Here is a 10,084-nt window from a genome sequence, read left to right on the forward strand (position 1 = left end):
AGTTCTATGGTAGAAAAATAATCTAAATAAGCATGTTCCTTTGTATTAAAAACAGTAAGCACCAAAGGATAGTTGAAGTGCTATTCTAAAGGGAACTCCGAAACTAAAACACAACCGGTCGATTAATTCTCAAGTTATCTTCCCAGTTGGATATTATCAGTAAAGGCACATACCGCAAAGCATTTATGTCACGCTTTTTCTTCAATTTAACATGCCCCTTTATACCATGTTTGTCTTTCCCAAGGCCTTCACCTTCTTAATCTAACAAGTATATGCATAACATAATATAGTCCGAAATTCTTGCTCATGAAATCTCAGTCCTAATATGATCAAATGGAAATATTTATTCTCTTGCATGGTACTATAGATTCTCTTGCATTACACATAAAATCTACGTTACCTACATGAACTTTATGTTTTTTTTTCGAACCATGCAGGAGAGCTGCATGTATGAATTAAGATAAGGAGAAAGCCCAGAAGGGCAGTAGTACAACCAAAAGATACAGGATAACACGACCCGACCAGAACAACGAAGTAAAAGTCAGAGGTAGAAAAGACCAGAAAGATGGAAAAAATGCTAAATTTAAATATTCTAGCCTGAAGGTAAAATAAATCTGCCCCTACTGTCAACAGCCCATAGCCTTGCATCCACCTTGATCTGGTCAATAATCTTCTGAATAGGCTTGTGATCATTATCAAAGACACGACCATTTCTTTCACGCCAAATTCTCCACGATGTTAGCATAACCAAAGTGTTGAGTCTTCTGATGCTACCTACATCCTGGATATTAGAGCGAGCCTGGCTCCACCAACTGCGTAGGGATTGTCCAATTGATGGAACGACCTCGTTTAGCAAGTCGATCAGCTGTCCACACCCTCCCTCGATTAAACAGCCACATAGCTAGTTTGCAGCGGAGGGGTGCCCAAGATTTCCAGATCTCCATCGCATAGTCACAACGCGTTGAAGCTGCAAAGTGAGCCATGTAGACCGATTTGGTAGAAAAGTCTCCATTTGCCTCCCATGACCAGGTCCAAGTATCATCCTCATCTGGCGAGATATGTACAGAAACTACCTCTTCCCAAATTGCTAGCACTTGGAGGAAACTTCGTATTGTTAGCGGTTTCTTGATATCATCGACCCAAGCACTATTATTAAGTGCCTCAGCGACCGTCCTTCTTGCTCTTGTCAACGGATTGATAACTTGAAATATATCAGGAGCGATCTCTTCAACTGTCTTCCCATTAATCCATTTATCAATCCAGAAGTGAACCCTCATACCATTTCCAATAGTTACTTTAGCAGCCGCATTAAAAATCATTCTGTCTAGGTCCTCAGCAGGAGTTGCAACTGAACTCCAAGCTTTTTTTTACCCTGTTCTAAGATTCTAGGACCATTTAACTCGTAGGGCGGCGTGCATCATCTGAAGGTTTAGAAGTCCCAGTCCTCCATTCTCTTTCGGATGACACACAGTCCTCCAATTAACCAAACAGTGCCCACCAGTTGCTGCATCGGTTCCTTTCCAGAGAAAAGCCCTACGGATTTTATCAATGGCTTTGAAAACCCAAGGAAGTGGGTCTAGCGACATGAGATGAAAGATAGCTATGGCACTAAGAACTGATTGAACAAGGACCAGAAATTAATTTTGTACTAACAACTTTTATGTTTTTATTGCAACCTAAGATTTGACTCGTTATAATATGATCTTCAAATATCTGCAACAACTTTTATTCCATTCAGAAATTAATTTTGTACTAATATGGAATTAATCGGTGAGTCACTAATATGCACATTAATTGGTGGGTCACTAATATGCACATTGACCATGGATAAGTTAATATTGAAGTGCTTTTCGGTGATGCATGATGGTAAAAGGTCATGACACTTGCATTACAGAGAAGATAACTTATCTCAGGTCAGGCTGACTTAACAAACTTAAGGCTACTGCTTATCATAAAGCTATTTTACCAGCTGAGATCCTCTGCTCCTAGGACTTGTCGTTGATGGTCTGTAAAAGTTTCAGTTCAATCAGAATAACAGAACTGATGTGCTTCAATTGCACATGAGACAACGCATAAGCTGAAACAAAAAAAAAATTGGATGCAGAGAGATGGGCGGGGAACTGGAGCACATCCTCCTGAGCTAGAATCGGAGCCAGACCGTAGGCAGTACCATCAGACGCGAACGGCGGGACGGTTACATCCTGAAATTGCTCCCTCGGCACGCAGTGGCGAGAAGGACTGTTGTGCAACCTGTTCGGATCATGTGACCGAGTTGGCGGTAGCGGCGGTGTGCAGATCTTCGGCTTCGGGCACGGGGATTGCCGACGCGGCGCGCGGATATTGCGGCGGCGGCATATGCAGCAGGTGGGGAACGTGTATGACGTCCTCTCCTGTGGGCACGACTGGGCATCCAAGATTGTGGGCGGCGTTGTGTGCCGGTGGGTGTAGGTCGGCCTCTCGTGGAGGCTCTGGCATCGCTCTTGTGGGACAGCGTCGTGCGGTTGCGGGCGTCGGCGGGCGCGGCTGGAGGGCAGGGGGTGGAGCCGCGGAGTGGGCGATGGTTACGCGTTGTTTTGGGGATTGAACGGTTGAGTTAATTAATTAGCGAGGGATTAGTGCGTGGGTGGGTGTTGTCCGCTCCATCAAACACAGATAGATTGTGGAGCGTTGGATATTTTGGTTGTACGGTCTAGATCGTTTGGATCAGTCCCTCTGGGTCTTTTAATAGTATAAGTAGAGATTTGACTTTGATTCTGATTAAAAAGTATTTTTTTACTGATTAAAAAGTTGGGAACGCGAGATAGCGTGGGGATTTTTTTTATAGTCGTGCTGATCCATCGGTATTGTCTTGATGGATGATGGACTTACCGTCCTACCAGAAATCATTCACTTATATTCTAATCATAACCGACGCGCTAATTTACGTTAGGATCAGCTGCAGTCATTTCCAGCTCCAGATCCTGGACATGAACGCGATCGCCACAGTTCGGTTGGTGAAAGTCAGCGGCCCCCCTTTATACATCGATCGGCCCCGTGGATATGTTCTCGGTCCCCCCGCAAGCCCGAACAGCCGAGCAGGGACCCCCACGTCCACTGGAGTGAAGCTAGGCATGGCTTCTTGTGCCTCCATGTCCGTGATGGCGGTGGTGCTAATGGTACTAGCGGCGGCGCAACCAGCTCGTGCGGATCGGGCGTGCTACACACGGGTGTTCAGCTTTGGCGACTCAATAACGGACACAGGCAACTATCGCTTCGTCTTCACCAACGACAACGGCGCGCACGCGCCGTGGCCCTACGGCGAGACCTACTTCCACAAGGCCACTGGTCGCTCCTCCGACGGCCGCCTCATCGTGGACTTCATCGGTACGGCACAACCACCTTCACTGCGACCGATAAATGGACTACTAGCAAGAGTACTGATTTTGTTATCTATGTGGCCGTGTGGGCGGCAGCGGACGCGCTAGGGCTGCCGTTCGTGCCGCCGTACTGGGGAGGCCATAGCGCGGAGTACTTCGCAGGCGGGGCCAACTTCGCCGTCGGCGGGGCTACAGCGCTGAGCCCAGAATTCTTGCGGGAGAATGGGGTACCCCTGGCAACTGACACGGTGCACCTCGACATGGAGATGGATTGGTTCCGCGACCTGCTCAAGCAGCCCAATTTGCTCTGCCCAAACGATTTTACCGGTATGCTAGGTTCACTCCCTTCTCCTTCCGGTTTTTTATTCTTTTAGAATGGAAGAAGGCTTTGACCTTTACACTATTTTGACAATGGAAACTATGAAAAGAAAATCCGCATCCCGTGAGATGATTTGTCGAAATACAGGAACTGATGGTGATAAAGTATGACTTGAAATGGATTAATCTGCTATCAGAGAGATAGTAGTTCTAAATTTACACTCTAATGGGATCAGAGATGAATGTGTTAGTAAAAATGCTACGATCCTTTTACTGTTTAACTACTGTACAATACTTTCTGTGGCTCTTTGACTGTAATTTTAAATTAAGATGTCATCTTTACACATTGACTCGTAATCATGTTTACTAAACAGACTGCACCAACATGATGGAAAAATCTCTCTTCTTAGTCGGTGAAATTGGGGGCAATGATTACAACGAACCTCTTCTCTCCGAGATGCCCATTGAGATGGTTCGCAACCTCACCCCGAGTGTTGTTGCCAAAATTTCTGCAACTATTACTGTGAGTCATTCGCTGCTGTTGCTGCTGCTGTCACCATTGTTGCCACTGAGTCCCAATTCCAGAAGTAGAACAGGAGTCTTGTCAGTAACGCAAATGAACTGAATTTGCAGGACTTGATTGGGCTGGGTGCCAAAACGTTGCTAGTTCCTGGCAATCTTCCAATTGGATGTGTCCCAAACTATCTCATGGTATTCAAGAGTGACAAGAAGGAAGATTATGAGTCAGAGACTGGGTGCTTACGGTTGATGAACGAGTTCTCAAAGTACCACAACAGATTTCTTCTTGATGAGTTGGAGAAGTTGCGCAATCTTCATTCTGGCGTGTCAATAATATATGCCGATTACTATGGAGCTGCTATGGAGGTCTATCTTTCTCCTAAGAAATTTGGTTAGTTCAAAGCCTTCTATTAACCAACCTATGCCAGTCCCGGCTGAGTTCCCAAATCAAGTCTCAATGCATTTTTGTTGTCTTGCCTAAGGTTAATAATGCTTTTACCCTGAACTCTTGAATTTAAAACTGACTTTTTACTGGTTCTTTGAGTATTATATCAACTCATTGATAACTATAACATATTTTTTTTGTAAAGTTAAATATTCAAGGTCTCCCCTCTTTTCTTACATCCACTTCTTCATAGTGCAAATCATAATAACTAGACGAAATAATCATTGCAGTGTTGGCCCTAGAAAAAACACAGGTATATATAGAAACATGAATGGGGGAAACAGTAAGTAGCTACTCCCTCTGTCCCATGATAAGATGTTATTTATATTAGTTGTAATTACATGTTATATTATGGGATGGATGGAGTACATTAGAGGAGCATGTTAACTGTAATTCTAGCAAAAGAACATTATCAATTTACACTTGACATAATATAAGATGTTATTTATATTAGTTGTAATAACATCTTATATTATTGGACGGATGGAGTGCATTAGAGGATCATGTTAACTGTAATTGTAGCAACAAGACATTATAAATTTACACTTGACATAACTATATGTTTCATAGGTATGGCACTTTCATTGTAATTTGAAGTACAACTGGGTTTCATTTGGTAAGAGAGTGCGATAGTAGTCATCATCATCCCTGTTTCCAAAAAAGATAGCAGCCATCATCATTCAAGTATTTGGTCTTGTACTTAAATACTACTTTGTCCATTCATTTTTATAAGAGAGTCAAACTTGTCTATCTTTGACAAAATTATGAGCATATGAATACCAAATCAGCACGATTAAATCCAACATCAAATATATTTTTGCATTTTATTTACTTAATATTTAATGTTGATTCTATAAACTTGGGCAAAGATGGAAAAGTTTCAATGTTTAAAAAACTAATGGACCTTAGACAAAGAACAAAACGAATATTTGGTACCCCATAGTTATCCTAGGCCTATATACACTAATCTTAAGACACCATACAATGTTAGAAAGCTCTTTACTATCTGTGCAATTTACTCAAGGATGTGCATGGAAGCACCTCACCTAAAGTATATTTTGGGTTTGGGAGTTCTCCAATTCATCAGCCACTCAGTGAGTATTCTAATCTTTAATAAAGTTCGTATATGGGTCTGGTGTTGAAACTTGGAATATGTGGTCATCGAGGTCCATTCGTTGTATAATGGGCTACGTTAATATTCATCCGGTCAAGCTACATGTGTCAACATGAGCTTGACTATTTAGGGTAATAATGGCCATCTAATGATGTTAGTCTCCAAATGATGTTGGCACGTGAATTTCTAGTCTTCTTTCTCGAACTTTGATGCGTATCTGATTCCAGTTTCTGTGCTAATTTCCCTTGCTGGGATCAAAGATCATGGTACTTCTACGATTGAGTTGGAGGTTTAGAAGACACGTATTTACTCTTGCTGAAAGACTAGAGAGTATGCTGCAGATCAGTTCAGATATAATATTGTCTAGTTAGCTAGTGGTTGTACATTGTACATACAGACAGTTTTAGTGATCTAGTAGTCAGTTGTTGCTTTCTTTCCCGTGCAATGCGTATCAATATTTTCAGCAGTTTTCGCCAAAACAAAATCAGTAGTTGCTTGGATTGACCTTCAGATTTAACAAGTTGGCCTTAGCAGCTAAAAAAAAGGAAAACTCGCACCTATATATCATAAAAGGGTAAACTTTTTCCAGGCTGATCCCCTCTCCACTTTGCAATAATTGTTGTTCAGGGATTGATTTTCCTTTGGTGGCTTGCTGTGGTGGAGAAGGATTTTATGGTGTGTCCGCAACCGTAAGATGCGGCAATGGAGAATACATGCTCTGTGATGACCCAAGAAAGTACGGATGATGGGATGGCTTACATCCCTCAGAAGCTGTATACAAAGTCATTGCCAATGGTCTGCTAAGGGGTTCATACACGCAGCCTCCGATTGCCAATAGCACCAATTCGTGTCTACAACTTCCTGAAACCGGCTCTTCTGATGAAGAGAATGTCCTCTATGACTTGTAATATTGTAACTATGGCAGATTATTGTTCATTCTTAAAAAATGCCTAATTATGGCCATGTTCAACAGTTTCTGGATTCTCAACTGGAACCAGCTGTGTAACTATGCTAAACGGTACAGGTCCACTTTCTTCGAGCATGTATATGAATTCACTTCACTTACAAAAGACAGGATAAAGAGATTTTTTTCTTCGATAATGGGCGCTTTATTACTCAAATAATGGGCGCTTTATTACTCAAATAATGGGCGCTTTATTTGAGATACAGAGATAAATTTGTCGACTATATAATTTCCAGAGAACAAGTGTATATTTTATTTTCTAATTTAGTGGATGGATATGGATGACGTTCATGTGCATTGCAATAGAAAGAAAATTTCAATTGTATGAAGTTCATCCAGCTTCAGTTTCATTAAATTGTCCCATGCCCGAAAGTTTGAAAAGGCAGACTGTTTCAGTTTGGGTGGTCTACACACAACCTGGAATCATAAGCTTTTCATTCTACAAGAGAACCAACCTGAGGTTGGGTGGTTGTACCCCCAGCCCACCAGAGTTCAAACCCAGATTTGACATCTGTGTATCTCATCAAGGCGGAATATTCATTCAGTGGGAGGTGACGTTCCCGTCGATAGCGAGGCGCATGTGGTGACTTCGTCAATTTCAAAATCCAATCAGCCGGCTCAGTCTTCCGGAGGTGCTCATAGGGGTAGGGGTGTGCGTGTGTACATTCATAGGGGTGAGTGTACGCGCGTGTATGTGAGCGTCGTTTGTACCGTGTTTCTCAAAAAAAAAAAACTTTCGTTCTACAAAGTTTCAAAGTTTCAACGTGAATATTTTGTGACTATCAGGTTGATCTACGAATCTTTGAGATAAATTACTGATCTTGTTACTCGGTGTTTCTAAAAAGATAGTGGATTTCTAAAGAAAAAACGAACTCCAATATCTGTGAGGGGCTACTCCCAACAAGATTGTCCTAGAAAAAGGATGAGGGAGGGGTAACCTAGAGGAAAAGAAAGAAGCCGAGGGATGGGAAAGGTTTCACTCTTTCACATTCCCCCATTAAGCTGATGGCTCTAACCTGGCCTGCTAGGGCCTATTTGTGCTTTTACTCTTTGAAACCCCAAAATTCGAAAAAGGACAAATATTATGACATGAGAGCCCACGAGATTTTTGTAAGCAGATTTGCATTATCTATTATTAATTAATCAAGGAGAAGAGATTTACCTAATTAATTAATAAAAATTTGGGAAAAATCATTACAATGGACAAGGTGTTAACCCCCACGCCACTCAAAGCAAGATGAGCTTAGGGCATAACTATCGCGAGCGAGTCCCTCACTTCTGAAGGTTGTGGGGGAGTTCATTACAGTTCAGCTACCCTGTGGTGGTGGTGCTTGCATGGAGCAGCGTTGTCGAAGGAGTATATGGGAAGCATGTTAGTTTTAGTTTTGGTTATTCTAGCTAGTCATCTCGTGCAGCTGCCTCCTAATGGAGCTCCTCATTTATGGAAAGCACATGAAGAATATCACCTTATTGCTGACATCATCATTTTAATTGGAAAATTCAAATATTTAAAATGATTTATCTATGATTCAATTAGAAATTCGGTTTCACAACTGAGTTCATATCAACAGTGGATAAAACCAAGATCACGTGTTTGCATGTTTCGATGAATTTTTTGTGTCGCACCAGTTACCAATTTGATATACCATGGTTGCTAAATTCATAATGAAGAGTTGCCAACGTAATAATGTGTAGTTGCTAGATAATTTTATACATGTGTTAGGCATTGTAATGTTATGCAGAACTAGAGAGTGGGTATTTCTAGTGTTTTCATTAGCTAAGAGGTGGTATTATTCCACCTAAGAGGTGAAAATGGAGTGCCAAATTAGTCCTTAAAAAGATAAACGTTTTGATTAAAAATTAGTAGTTTAAAAAAAATTAAACTTAAATGGAATCTTGATGATGTTATCACACATGCATGCATGACAGAGACAAAGTGAAAACAATCGTGTAGCGCAGTTCTTTCAGTTTAGTGGGTAATGTTAGCAACACATTATCAATTAATTTCATATTTGACGGGACCCTAGAAAAACTTAGCAGCCTCCGACTCACCTTCTAGGCGACACCGAGGCACCCACGTCGCCACCTTGAAAAAAATATTTTCCACCCTATGCCCAACTCCCTTGCCGCAACCAGAGTAGGCCATCCAAGACAAACTATGGTGCAGCAACAACTCTTCAGCTCGTTTCCTCCATGTGCATACCCTCCCCTCCCATATCTCTCAACAACATCGACTGTCAAGTCTACCTCGTCATGGTATGCACATGTGCTCCATCGCGGGGTCGTATGCTGCTCTAGAGCCAGTCTAGGCACCACATGCGAATCAAATTCCTTGGCCTTAGCGCTGACGGCGTGCAGCCGTGTAATAACCCAGAACACAGGATCATCGAAGGGTAGATTTAGAATTGGGATGTGCATTTCATCGCAAAACGAGGGAAATTTTCGCGCCTTATTGCAACTAAACCTAACAGGGATCGAGGTTCTCTCTCAATTGCAATTAGGGTTAGGCAATGTGAGTTATGAATTTCGACATGATATCTTTTGTAACTTGTGTATTTGGGAGTTGATTTTGATTTGACAAGTCATATTGAGTTTAAAACTCAAAGAGTAAAAGATGAAAAATATAGAATATAAATATGAATTCATAATTCAAATACACTTCATAATCCAAATACATTTCATAAATTCAAATCACTTTGAATTTCAAATTACAATAAATATACAAATCATTTATAAGTAAATGATATAAAGATAATTGAGCTCATAAGAAAATTTGATCTTTGTTGATATACATACACGCATACAATGTCTTTACAATATTCATTATACAAGAATTGGATGAATAAAAAGCAAAATAAAAAGAAAATTACATCAATTTGATCCTATACTAAAATCCTAAGCTAATGTCTTGAAAGATGTTGTCCTAGATCATTTTCATCTTTGACACCAGCAAAATAGAAAGAACAACTATACAGGGGGGTTAAAAACCAAGTCAGAACCAGCTAGGGGTGAAACCAAGTGTCAATGACACTTGTGCTTGTCAAAACTTGGACAACACAGGATAAGATGCAGCAGATCAAACCTGAGCACACACAGGGGCTCAAGTTTCACCAAAGTGGTCACACAGCTCATGGAGCTGCTATGCCACCAACAACACATCAAGCACAGATGAGTCACAAGCCAAGCCAGGCTTGTGCGTCACAGCCAGAGGAGAAGCACAACAGAGATAAATAGGGTAGAAACCCTAGAAACAAGACATCAGTCGATCAGGACACCATTCAGCAAGCAACCAGTCAAGAACAACAAGAGTTCATCTCAGTTCTTGCTCAAGAACAGCACCAACAGCCACTGAAACCATTTCACCATCC

General features: G+C 41.5%; 1 pseudogene; it reads left to right on the forward strand.

Annotated features, from left to right (window-relative positions):
• Positions 1-2,959: 2,959 nt before the first annotated feature.
• LOC127343140 (GDSL esterase/lipase At1g28590-like) lies at positions 2,960-6,722 on the forward strand (annotated as a pseudogene).
• The last annotated feature ends 3,362 nt before the right edge of the window (positions 6,723-10,084 follow it).

This window comes from Lolium perenne, chromosome 3 (assembly GCF_019359855.2).
Source record: "Lolium perenne isolate Kyuss_39 chromosome 3, Kyuss_2.0, whole genome shotgun sequence".
Classification (NCBI taxonomy): Eukaryota; Viridiplantae; Streptophyta; class Magnoliopsida; order Poales; family Poaceae; genus Lolium; species Lolium perenne.